Here is a 12,359-nt window from a genome sequence, read left to right as displayed (position 1 = left end):
AATTAACTTCATGCCAGTGAGCACACAGAGCACATTTTCCATGTTGGTTTAGGCGGCAAAGTACTCCGTTGTGTGCGTACATCATAATGTATTCAGCCGGTTCTCCATTGTCAGATAGTTTGTTTGGGGGTTTTGCTATTAAAAACAATACTGAAGTGGAAAGTTTATGTGGACATAATTTCTCACTTGTGCAAATATATCTACAGGGTAAATATACAGGAAGAAGATAGCTAGATCAAAGAGTGAATACATTTGGAATTCTAATAGCACCAAGAGCCCTGCAGAGAGCTGGTACCAATTTGTACTCCTAAGAGCAGAGTGCGTGGTAGAACCCGGTTGGCCACAGCCTCACCAGGAATACTTTACCATGGTTTTGAGCTTTCCTACCTGATAAGTGGACAGCGATTTCTCAGTGTTGTTGCAATTTGCAGTTCTCTTATTATGAGAAAAGTTGAGTTATCTTTTCTCTGTTTTTTTTTGTTTACATATTTTTATTTTTGAGAGAGAGAAAGAGAGAGAAAGAGAGAGAGAGAGAGAGAGAGAGAGAGAGACAGAGCACAAGTGGGTGAGGGGCAGAGAGAGAGGGAGACACAGAATCTGAAACAGGCTCCAGGCTCTGAGCTGTCAGCACAGAGCCGGCGCGGGGCTCAAACCCATGAACCGTGAGATCATAACCTGAGCCAAAGTCGGACCCTTAACTGACTGAGCCACCCAGGCACTGCGAGTATCTTTTCTCTGTTTAAAACTCGTTTGCATTTCTTTTTCTGTTAATTGTTCTGGTCATTTTTCTATTGAATTGTTGGCCTTTCTTTTCTGTACTTTTCTTCTTCTTCTTCTTCTTCTTCTTTTTTTTTTTTTTTGGTCTTTTTTGTTTCTTATAGATCTCTAGGAGTATGTTGTTTGATTCCCACTTTACCTTTCAACATTATTACTTCCAGTGGTGTTTGGTAATACAAGACTTAAAAATTTTTTATTACTTCTGGGTTTTAAATTATAATTAGAAAGTCTTTTACCACTCCGTAATTATAACAAATGCTCTCATAATTACCTTTAATATTTTCCAACTCCACATTTACACTTAAATCTTTGATTCATTGGGAATTTATCCTTGTGTATGTTGAACTGCATGGATTCAACTATATTTTTTTCCCCAGAATGCTCCCTGTTGTCTCCCAACCATTTATTTAATAGTCCTTTTCCCCACTGATTTGAGATGCAATTAAAACAATTTTTTTTTAATGTTTATTTCTGAGAGAGAGACAGAGTGCCAGTAGGGGAGGGGCAGAGAGAAAGGAAGACACAGAATCTGAAGCAGGCTCCAGGCTCCGAGCTGGCAGCACAGAGCCGGACACGGGGCTTGAACTCCCGAACTGTGAGATCATGACCTGAGTCAAAGTTGGAAGCTTAACCGACTGAGCCACCCAGGTGCCCCTAGATGCATTTTTGTTTTAAACTAGGCTGTACACCCAATGTGGGGCTTGAACTCGCCACCCTGAGATCAAAAGGTGCATGGTGCACCAACCAAGCGAGCCAGGTGCAAGTTTTATTGTAATGTCTCATAAGTATTCGTGTATATTTTCTGGGCTTTTTGTTCAATGACATTGGTGTCTCCTATTCACATGCCAGTACCACAGGTTTTTAAGACATTAATGATAATTTTATGTTTTAACATTTGCTTTTCTTTTTCAGAGTTTTCCTAGCTATCCTTATTTGTTTATTTTTCAACATAAATATTAAAACTGGTACGTTCAATTAAAAAATGAAACGATAACAGTAGTAGCAACAAAACAGTAAGAATACCTGTTGGCATTTGATTTATAAGTTAACTATGGAATAGGGCACCTCGCTGACTCAGTCAGTAGAGCATGTGACTCTTGTTCTTGGGGTTGTAAAGTTGAGCCCCACGTTGGGTGTAGAGATAAAAAATAAAAATCTTTAAAAAAATAATAAATTAACTATGGAAGAATTGACATCTTTACAGTGTTGAGTCTTTTTGTTCCGGTACACAGAGATCTTTCCATTTGTCGAAGTCTTTTGTTGCTGTTGATTTTGAAGTGTTTTTACGTGACTCCTACAATTTCTAGTGTGTGAATTCCAGTGGGATTATTATTTTTTTGGTGCTGCTGTGAGCGAACTCTGTATCAGTAAGGGTTCTCTTAAGAAAACAAATGGTCCCATTTCAGTTGGATGGCTTGGGGAGATAAGAGGAGAGTTGTATTTGCAAATATGTGAACAAGGTATAGAAGAACAAAGAGCACAGAGTAGTACCTTCGGGAAAGTAACAGCAGTTGTAAGGTCCTTCGTCATCTTCACACCTGGGCATGGATGGTAGAGGGCAAGGAGTTGCTGTAACCCACATACACAGCCTTATTGCAGATAGGAGTTATACTCCTGCTCCAGGGGCACCACTGGCCCACTGTGGTTCCAGCAGAGAGGACAGTGGTAGAGGAAGAAATAAGCACGCTATCTCGGGGCACCTGGGTGACTGAGTGGGTTAAGCATCCAACTCTTGATTTTGGCTCAGGTCACGACCTCACTTGATTTGTGAGATCGTGAGATCGAGCCCTGCATCCGGCTCTGTGCTGACAGTGTGGAGACTGCTTGGGATTCTCTCTCTCCCTCTCTCTCAGCCCCTCCCACCCTTCTCAAAATAAATAAATAACCATTAAAAAAAAAAATGTTACCTCCCCTAATCCTTCCCTTCAGATCTCCTGCTGGAGCTTTCCATTGGCCAAACCCAACCAGAGGCAAAAGGATAAGAGAGCCCATTGATATAGTCAACAGGCAATATAATTAAGCCTATCTGGATGGAGAACAGGGTGGAGTCAGGTGGAGAATGAATCTGGAGGGCAAGACAGGATATCCAACATATTGTCCTTTCTTCCACTGGATCTTCTACTGGCTGATTAGAAAAAGAAAGAAAGAAAAGATACTGATTTTTTGCATATAGATTTTTTTTTTTTTTGGCAACTTTTGAGATACATTGTCTTTCAATAAAATTCACAGAGTTTAAGAGTGTGGTTCTATGAGTTTGGGAAATGTATACAATCATGCAAACCCCACCAAAATCAGAAGAATTTCATGTTCTCTCAACAGTCAATCTCTTCTTCCAGCTCTGGCCCAAGGCAACCACTGATCTGCTTTTTGTCCCTATGATTTTGTCTTCTCTAGAATTTCATACAAATGGAATAATTTGTTGGCTTTTGTGTCTGGTTTGCTTCACTTTGCATATTTTTGAGTTTCATCCATGTTTTTTTGCATGTATCAGTAGTTCATTCCATGGTCTTACCAAGCAGGGTTGCATTGTCCGGATATACAACAACTTGTTCACCGATTTACTGCTTAATGAATATATTGATCGTTTCCAGTTTGGGGCAATGGAGCATAACGTTGTTATGAACATTTGTCTGTAGTATCTTTGTGTGTAGATATATGTATTCATTCTTGGTTATATAGCTAGGAGTGGAATTGCTGGGATGTGTTTAACCTTTTGAGAAAGCACCAACTTGTTTTTCAAGGGGATATAGTATAGTATAGTATTGTTATAGTATAACCACTAGCAATATTTGAAAATTCCAATAGCTTCATCCCCATGCAGATACCTCATATTGTCAGGCTTTTTAAATTTTAGCCAATCTAGGAAGTATATAGCAGTATCTCTTTGTTGTTTTAATTTGCACTTCTTTGCTAACCAGTGACATTGAACATCTTTTCGTTCCTTATTGGCCTTTTATATATATTCTTTTATGAAGTGTCTGTTTCAATCTTCTGTCCATTTTTTGACTGAACTGTGTGTCTCCTTATTGGTAAGTTGTAATAGTTCTATGTTCAGGACACAAGCCCTTTGTTGGATGCTTTGCAAATTTTTTCCCCATTTTATTTTCTGAAGAGAGTCTTTTGAAGGGGAAAAGATTTTCATTTTTATGAAATCCAATTTATCAATATTTTCTTTTGTTTCATGCCTTTATGTCTCAATAAATTATTGCCTGATTTTATATCACAAATATTTTCTCCCATGTTCTCTGCCTAAAGGTTTTAAGACTCAAGCTTTTAGGGGCGCCTGGGTGGCTCAGTTGGTTGAGCGGCTGACTTCAGCTCAGGTCATGATCTCACTGTTTGCGAGTTCGAGCCCCACGTCGGGCTCTGTGCTGATAGCTTGGAGCCTGGAGCCTGTTTCAGATTCTGTGTCTCCCTCTCTGTTCCTCCCACGCTCACACTCTGTGTCTCTCTCAAAAATAAATAAAGATTAAAAAAAATAAAAAAAAAAAGACTTAAGCTTTTAAACTTAGGTCTATGATCCATGTTGAGTTAATTTTGGCATATGGTAAAAGAGTCAAGACATTTTCCCCCCCAATATGGACAGTACGGCACAGTTCCAAAGCCGTTTGTTGAAAAGACTATCCTTTCCATCATTTAATTATTTGGACACCTGAGTTAAAAACCAATTGACTACATATGTTTGGATCTATTCTTGGACTTGACTCTGCTCCACTGATTGGTGGGCCTATATTACACTCTGGATCGCGGTAGTTTTGACACCAGGTGGTTTAAGTCTTCCAACTTTTTTCTTCTTTTTAAAATTGTTTGACTATTTTTGGCCCTTTGCATTTCCATGTCAATTTTAGAATCCACTTGTCAGTTTCTAAAAGAAAATGCCTGCTGTGCTTTTGATTAAGATTGCATTGAATCTGGGGCAGCTGGCTGGCTTAGTTGGTAGAACATGGGACTCTTAACCTCAGGGTTGTGAGTTCAAGCCCCACGACGGGTGTCGCGCTCAAAAAAGAAAGAAAGAAAGATTACATCGAATCTATTGATTCGGGAAGAATTGATATCTTAATATTGAATCTTCTAATTCTTAAACATGGCATATCTCTCCATTTATTTAGGTCTTCTTTAATTTCTCTCAACGTTGTAAAAATCTTCTACAACTTTCATTAAATTTATTTCTAAAGATTTTTTTTTTTAATTAAAAAAAATTTTTTTTTTCAACGTTTATTTATTTTTGGGACAGAGAGAGACAGAGCATGAACGGGCGAGGGGCAGAGAGAGAGGGAGACACAGAATCGGAAACAGGCTCCAGGCTCTGAGCCATCAGCCCAGAGCCTGACGCGGGGCTCGAACTCCCGGACCGCGAGATCGTGACCTGGCTGAAGTCGGACGCTTAACCGACTGCGCCACCCAGGTGCCCCACTAAAGATTTTTTTTTTTTTTTATTATGCTGTTGTAAATGTATTGGTTTTTTAAATGTCATTTTTAATTGTTTGCTGTTAATGCATAGAAATAAAATGATTATTGCATATTGATCTTTTATCTTGAGGTCTTGCTAAACTCATTTATTATTTCTAGTAGATTTTGTATATTTCCTCAGGATTTTTTTTTTTTTTTTTTTTAGAGAAGTGGAGGGGGAAGAGAGGTAGAGAGAGAGAGAATCTTAAGTAGACTCTGTGCTCAGTGCAGTGTCCCCCTCAGGGCTTGATCCCCAACCCTGGTATCCCGACCTGAGCCAAAATCAAGAGTCAAATGCTCAACCAAATAAGGCAACCATACACCCCCACCTCAGGAGTTTTTACATATGTGATCATGTTGACTGTAAATTTGGTTTTACTTCTTTAAAAACTCTATGCTCTATTATATGTTTTCTTGCTTATTCACCTGGTTAGGACCTCCAGCTGAATAATAGTGCTAAATACAAGTTGCAAGGGTATATATCTTTGTCTTGTTCATGTTCTAGGATAAAAGCATTTACTTTTTCAACATTCGGTATGATGCTCATGCTAAGTTTTTCACTGATGCTCTTTTTCAAGGTTGAAGATATCTCACTCTACTCTGAGGTTGCTGAGAGTTTTTATCAGGAATGGGTGTTGAGGGGCGCCTGGGTGCCTCAGTTGGGTAAGTCTCAGGTCATGATCTCGTGGTTCATGAGTTTGAGCCCTGCGTTGGGCTCTGCACTGCCAACATGGAGCCTGCTTGGGATTCTCTCTCTCTCTCTCTCTCTCTCTCTCTCTCTCTCTCTCTCCCTCTCTCTCTGCCCCTCCTTTGCTCTCTCTCTCCCTCTCAAAATAAATAAAAATATGTAAAAAATAAAAATTAAATTAAATGAAAAAGGAATGGGTGTTGAACTTTGTCAAATACTTTCTCTGCATCTGTTGAGATGATCATATAGTTTTTGTCCTTTATTCTATTAATATGATGAATTACATGAATTGATTCTCATATATTAAACCAATACTACATTTCTTTTTTTTTTTTAATTTTTTTTTAATGTTTGTTTATTTTTGAGACAGAGAGAGACACAGCGTGATCAGGGGAGAGGCAGAGAGTGAGGGAGAAAGAGGGAGACAGAATCCCAAGCAGGCTCCAGGCTCTGAGTTGTCAGCACAGAACCTGATGCAGGGCTCGAACTCACAAACCGCGAGATCGTGACCTGAGCCAAAGTAGGACGCTTAACTGACTGAGCCACCCAGGTTCCCCCAATACTACATTTCTTGGACAAACCCTATTTGTTTATGATTCATGATGCTTTTAATATATTGCTGGGTTCAGTTTTTTCCCTAATATTTCCTTAAGGGTTTTTACATTTATGTCCACGATGGATATTGGTATATATTTTTTTTTCTTTTTATGTCTTTGTTAGGTATTAAAGAGTAATGCAGTAAAGTATTTCCTCCTCTTTTTTCTGCTGTAATTTGTGAGAGATGGGTATCAGTTATTCCTTAAATGTTTGATAGAATTACCATGAAATCAGATGGAAATTTAAACATTTTATTTGTTATACATCTTCAGTTTTCCCAGTCTGTTTTTGTAATTTTTGTCTTTTTAGGCATTTGTATATTTCATATGGCATTGACTTTTTTGTTTTTTTTTTGTTTTTTTTTTGTTTTTTTTTGTTTTTTTTTTGAGACAGCACGAATATGGGAGGGACAGAGAAAGAAGGAGAGAGAGAATCTAAGCTTAACACAGAGACTGACTTGGGGACTGATCCCACTACCCTGGGATCATGACCTGAGCCGAAATCAAGAGTCAGAGGCTTAACTGAGCCATCCAGGTGCCCCTGGCACTGAATTTTTTGGCATGTTCATAACATTCCTTTACTGTCCAATCTTTAGTGAGTGTAGAACTATAGTGAGAATCCTCTGTCATTTTTTTCATTTCATTGGCAATTTGTACATTTGTAATTGACCAGTTTACCTAAAAGTTTATGTTCCATTGAGATTTGCTAGGAAGCAGATTCCAATTTCATTGGTTTTCTCTTTAGTTTGTCTATTTTCTGTTTCATTGATTTCTACTGTTACCTCTATTATTTCTTTACCTGCTTTGGGTTTAATTTGCTCTTTTATTATTTCCTTAAGAAAAAAGTTTGTATCACTGGATTTATTCATTTCTTCTTCTCTTTATAAGCTTTTTAATGCTATAAAGTTTCCTGTAAGCATTTTCACTGTGTGCTTACATTTTTGTTCAACTCAAAATATTTTCTAATTCCGATGCCTTCTTTTCCTCAGAGATTATTTAGAATCATGTTTAGTTTCCAAATATTTGAGGATTTTCCAGGGAGTTTTTGTTACTGGCTTCTGGTAAATTCTGTTGTGGTCTGAGAAGATACTCTAAGCAATCCCATTACATTTATATTTATTGAGATTTGTTTTTATGGCTCAAGATATTCTATATTGGTGAGTATTCCATATGCACTTGAAAAGAATGTATTTCCATGTGGCAAGTGTTCTGTGAATGCCAATTAGGTCATTCGTTGGCCGATGATGTTGCTTAGGCTTTATCTATCATTACTGATTTTCTGCCTGCTTTATCAATGTTGGTCAAATTTTCACTATACTGCTTTTCTGTCTACACGTTCTGTCGTTAACCAGAAGAGTACGGTTTCGTCTCCAGCAAAAATCATGGATTTGTCTATTTCTTCTTTCCTTTTCGTCAATGTTTAGTGTTTTGGAACTCTGTTATCAGGTTCATACACATTTGTAAATGTTCTATGTTCCTGCTTTTTGATCTTGGTATCATTTTGAAATTCTTTGTCTCCAGTAAAAGTCCTTCCTACAGTATAGCTACTTGGGCTTTCTCATGCTGACTGTTTCCATGCTATGTCTTTTTCTATTCTTTTACTTTAAACTCATTTGCATATTTGCATTTAAAGAGCGTCTTTTGTAGACCGCATATAGGTTGGTTTTGTTTTTATATTCCCATCTGCCAATCTCTGTCTTTTGATTGGAGAGTTTAATCCACTTACATTTAATTCTTGATATGAATTATTTTAAGTCTGCCATTTTGCTATTTGTCACATCTCTCTCGCACTTTTTTAAATTACTCTACTCCTGATTTTTTTACCCTGCTTTTTGTGTATTAAATGGTTTTTTTTTTTAGCAGACCGTGCAGTTAATTTATTGCCTTTAAGCTAATTTCATTAGTTTTTAGTGTTGCTCTAAGATGACAATATTTGCTTCGTAAATGTCATTTTCAATCATTTGCTATTAATATATAGATATAAGATGACTATGATATATTGATCTTTTATTCCTGGTGATATTCTGGAGATTTTGTGCCCTCTTTCTGATCACACAATCTTCTTAGACCCTATCTTTATTTAGCACGTGTGTGGTGGTCAGTGTTTGTGTGGGTGGCATCATTTTCAGGGGTCATAATGCCCTTTTAAATAACGGCATATATATTTATTTCCAAAAAACACATTCTTAATTTTTTTAGGGCAAAATGTTTCAGCTTTCCTCATCGTATAGCTGCCTTCATTTGCAATTCACCCACAGAAACGCTTACTTCCCACTCTCACAATCTGTTAACATCAGCGAAGCTTATAGAAGCTTTACCTTGTGATGGAGATTTAGTCTCCCTGCAGATCCCAGTTCGAAGCAGATGGCCTTAATTATCAACAATGGGGAGCTGAACCCATCAATTAGTGCCCGCAATTCTGGCCTAGGGATACTGTCAGTATATTGATGAGTGACTAGGAGGAAGAAGAGAAATTTATATCTTAATTCTACGGTCTGTGTTGTATAAAAGGAACAGGATCCCAGCAAACATGAGAAATTTAAAATATGAGGTTCCTTCAGTTGAGAAGCTATTAATAATGATGTGCAAAAGCCTGCTAAAGTCCATTAGGCATCCATTTACAGATGATTACAACTCAGCAGTAAAGTGGAGCAGATTCCTAATACACATCGTAGACGAAACTCAGAAACATGATGCTCAGCAAAATAAGGCCGACACAACGGAAGACAGGCTGACTAATCTATGGGGCTAGGAAACAAAATAGTGGCCACTTCTGGGTGGGGAGGGAACTTTCTAAAGTCAGAGAAATGCTCTACACGTTTATTAAGGTGGCAGTTACATCGGTGTGCACATTTGTCAAAGCTTATCAAACCACATGTAAGATTTGTGTGGCTTATTGTAGGCACTATGCCTTAATTAAAAAAAGAATGATTCCTGTGTTAGCTCAGTTCTCTTCAGGCTTTATCAGGGAATTTCTATTTACTAGGAAATGCTTTCATCAGAGCAAGCTTGTCTTCAGGGAGAATTTTTTGCTTCATGAATGTTGTCTCGACTCACACAGGGAAAAGTCGTGAAGAATGTGTAAGCTTGGAGGTAAACCAGTTTCAACCAGTCATGTGAATTTGGCCAACTTAATTTAACCCCCAGAGTGTTTTGGGTTTTTTTAAGTGTATTTATTGACTTTGAGAGAGAGAGAGAGAACGTGTGCACACGAGGGGGTAGGGGCAGAGACAGAGATACCCAAGTAGGCTCTGTGCTGTCAGTGGCTCGTCTCTCCCGAACTATTTTAAAGGCCTCAGTGGTCACTCAATTTCCATGACCCGTCTCCACACTGTGCGGGCCCGTTCCTTCAGAATGCCTCCCCCCACCTCCCCAGTCATCTTCAAAGTGTTCGTGGCTAAGAAGGTAACTGTAACATTGTCTGCTTGGTGCTCCGAGCCTGCCCACCTCTCCTGGGTCACCTCGCCCTCAACAATAAAACCACACTCGTCATTTCTGTAATTCAGTGTTGTAACGTCTACAGAAATGGCCGCTAGCTGGTCCCAAGTGAGCCCTGACCCACCCCCAACCATCTGGAGACTTCAGAAAGCCCCCAGCCTCGTGTTTTAATAGGCGCAGTGACCACGAATTTCATGAGGGCTCTACTCGCAGACACAGCAAACCAATCCTCAACCCGCTTATCCCGCCTTGCCCGCTCCTTCCCACGGAAACCACAAGAAAACCCCCCCCCCCCCCCCCCCCCCCCCCCCCGGCCACAGTTGGCTTTCCCCACCTGCCTGTGCTTCCCCCTGAGTGGCTCTGCCTGGCGGGCCCAGAACACGGGGAACCTGGGGTCTAATCACCAGTGAAACTCTTTCTGGTCTCTTGCTTTGCAGTCTGGCCTCATCATAGCCACCTCCCCAGTGTGACACAGTTAAGGCCCCCAGTTCCTTCGAGACTTGGCAGAAGCCGCACATCCTGTCATGAGCACTCCTGCCTCCTCCTTGCAGCATCCTGTGGTTCTTTGCTGGGACACCACTCACCCCGGGAAGCCTTTCCTGAGTCCCTGCTCTGCCTCAAAGCACCCGCCGGGTTTCTCCACACACCATGTCCCCTCCCTCTCAGCACTTCCGGCCAGTGTGGGTTCACAGCTGTTTGTGTGACTAACTTTTCCGACAGGTTGCGAGCTCCGAGAAGACGGAAACCACATCCATTTGGAGTGGCCAGCCCCAGGCCGGGCAGACCGCTTATGACCTGCTCGCTGAGTGACGGCTCCTGCAGACTTTGCGCCACCAGGTTTGGGGTGTGAAAGAGGTCAAGCACCTTTTTGTGAGGATTCTGATGCTCATTTGTAGAAGAGATCGCGTGAGGATTGGAAGGCAGATAAAAGATTTATGTATCTTTATTTTAGAGAGAGCACCTGAGCTGGGGAGAGGGGCAGAGGGAGCGAGAGAGTCTCAGGCAGGCTCCACACCCAGCACAGAGCCTGACACGGGGGTTGATCCCACAACCCGGGGATCACCACCCCAGCCGAAGTGAAGAGTCGGACACTCAACCGACTAAGTCACCCAGGCACCCCAGAAGATTTTTTAAAAGTAAGTGAACATTTATCTGTCCAAGAAAGAGTAGATTAATTCAGAGACAACAGAGGTAGAATCAGGGGCGCCTGGGTGGCTCAGCCGGTGAAGCATCCGGCTTCGGCTCGGGTCATGATCTCACGGATGGTGAGTTAGAGCCTCACATCGGGCTCTGGGCTCATAGCTCAGAGCCGGGAGCCCGCTTCGGATTCTGTGTCTCCCTCTCTCTCTGCCCCTCCCCCGCTCATGCTCTGTCAACAATAAATAAAAATGGTAAAAAATTTTTTTTTAAAAAGAAGTAGAATTAGGTTTAAGGAAATTTCCACATTTTAAACTCTTCCTTTCTCAATTTCTCTCTTTCTTAATTTCTTTCCCCTCTCGACTCCCCCCTTTACACGTGTATGCTCATGGGCAAACAAACCTACTTACTTTTCGTATCTTTGTTTCCTTCACAGGTAGCCAAAGCCCCTGTCTTGGTCGCTTATGATGCTTGGTTTGAAGAACACTTCTCTTTATTAACTTCCCTCGGTTGATGTGACACCACAAAAACTAGAGTCAGGGAATCATTAGGTCTATCAAGGCCTCAAATGGAATTATTTTTTAGTCTCTTTTGAAATGTAAAGTTGGGGTTCAAAAAAGGTTTTGTACTGCAGCAGTCAAAACTTATTAAAAGTCATATCAACATACTGTATTCTCCAGAGACATTTTATGGGCCCTCTTAGGTCTCATAACCTCGTAAAATCTCACGAAAAGTATAGATTCTCTACTTTTGACACACGTTCTCAAACAGTTGGCTTACAACTCTAAGAGGTTACAAAATTAAAGTTCATTCACTAACAGCAAAGATCCGATGGTAAAATTCCCTACTCAAGAGCGATCTAAGGGTTGTCTGGGTGGCTCAGTCAATTAAGCGTGCAACTCTGTTTCACCTCGGATTATGATCTCATACTCGTGAGATCGAGCCTCATGTTGGGCTCCGAGCCGGATGTGGAGCCTGCTTAAGATTCTCTCTCTGCCCCTCCCCGCACACATTTCTTTCACTCTCTCTTTCTTGCAAAAAAAAGAAGAAGGTGGGGTGCCTGGGCGGCTCAGTCAGTTAGGCAGCCGACTTCGGCTCAGGTTCCTGGGTTTGAGTCCCGCATGGGTCGCCATGCTGACAGCTCGGAACCTGGAGCCTGCTTTGGATTCTGTGTCTCCCTCTCTCTCTGCCCCTCCCCTGCTTGTGCCCTGTCTCTCTCTAAAATAAATAAACATTCAAAAAAATTAAAAAGAAAAAGAGTGATCTAAATCCTA

The 12,359-nt window shown here is 40.6% G+C and overlaps 1 long non-coding RNA gene across 1 annotated transcript; it reads right to left on the bottom strand.

Annotated features, from left to right (window-relative positions):
• Nucleotides 1-2,803: 2,803 nt before the first annotated feature.
• LOC125175888 (uncharacterized) lies at nt 2,804-12,073 on the bottom strand. The gene is made up of 3 exons (XR_007156053.1): nt 11,496-12,073; nt 8,829-8,965; nt 2,804-2,902 (listed from the first exon to the last, which is right to left on the bottom strand). It is a non-coding gene; the product is annotated as an uncharacterized LOC125175888 (long non-coding RNA).
• Between the last annotated feature and the right edge of the window lie 286 nt (nt 12,074-12,359).

This window comes from Prionailurus viverrinus, chromosome A1, assembly GCF_022837055.1.
Source record: "Prionailurus viverrinus isolate Anna chromosome A1, UM_Priviv_1.0, whole genome shotgun sequence".
Lineage (NCBI taxonomy): Eukaryota > Metazoa > Chordata > Mammalia > Carnivora > Felidae > Prionailurus > Prionailurus viverrinus.
The sequence above is the reverse complement of the archived record's forward strand: the minus strand, read 5'-3'. Positions and strand labels throughout refer to the sequence as shown.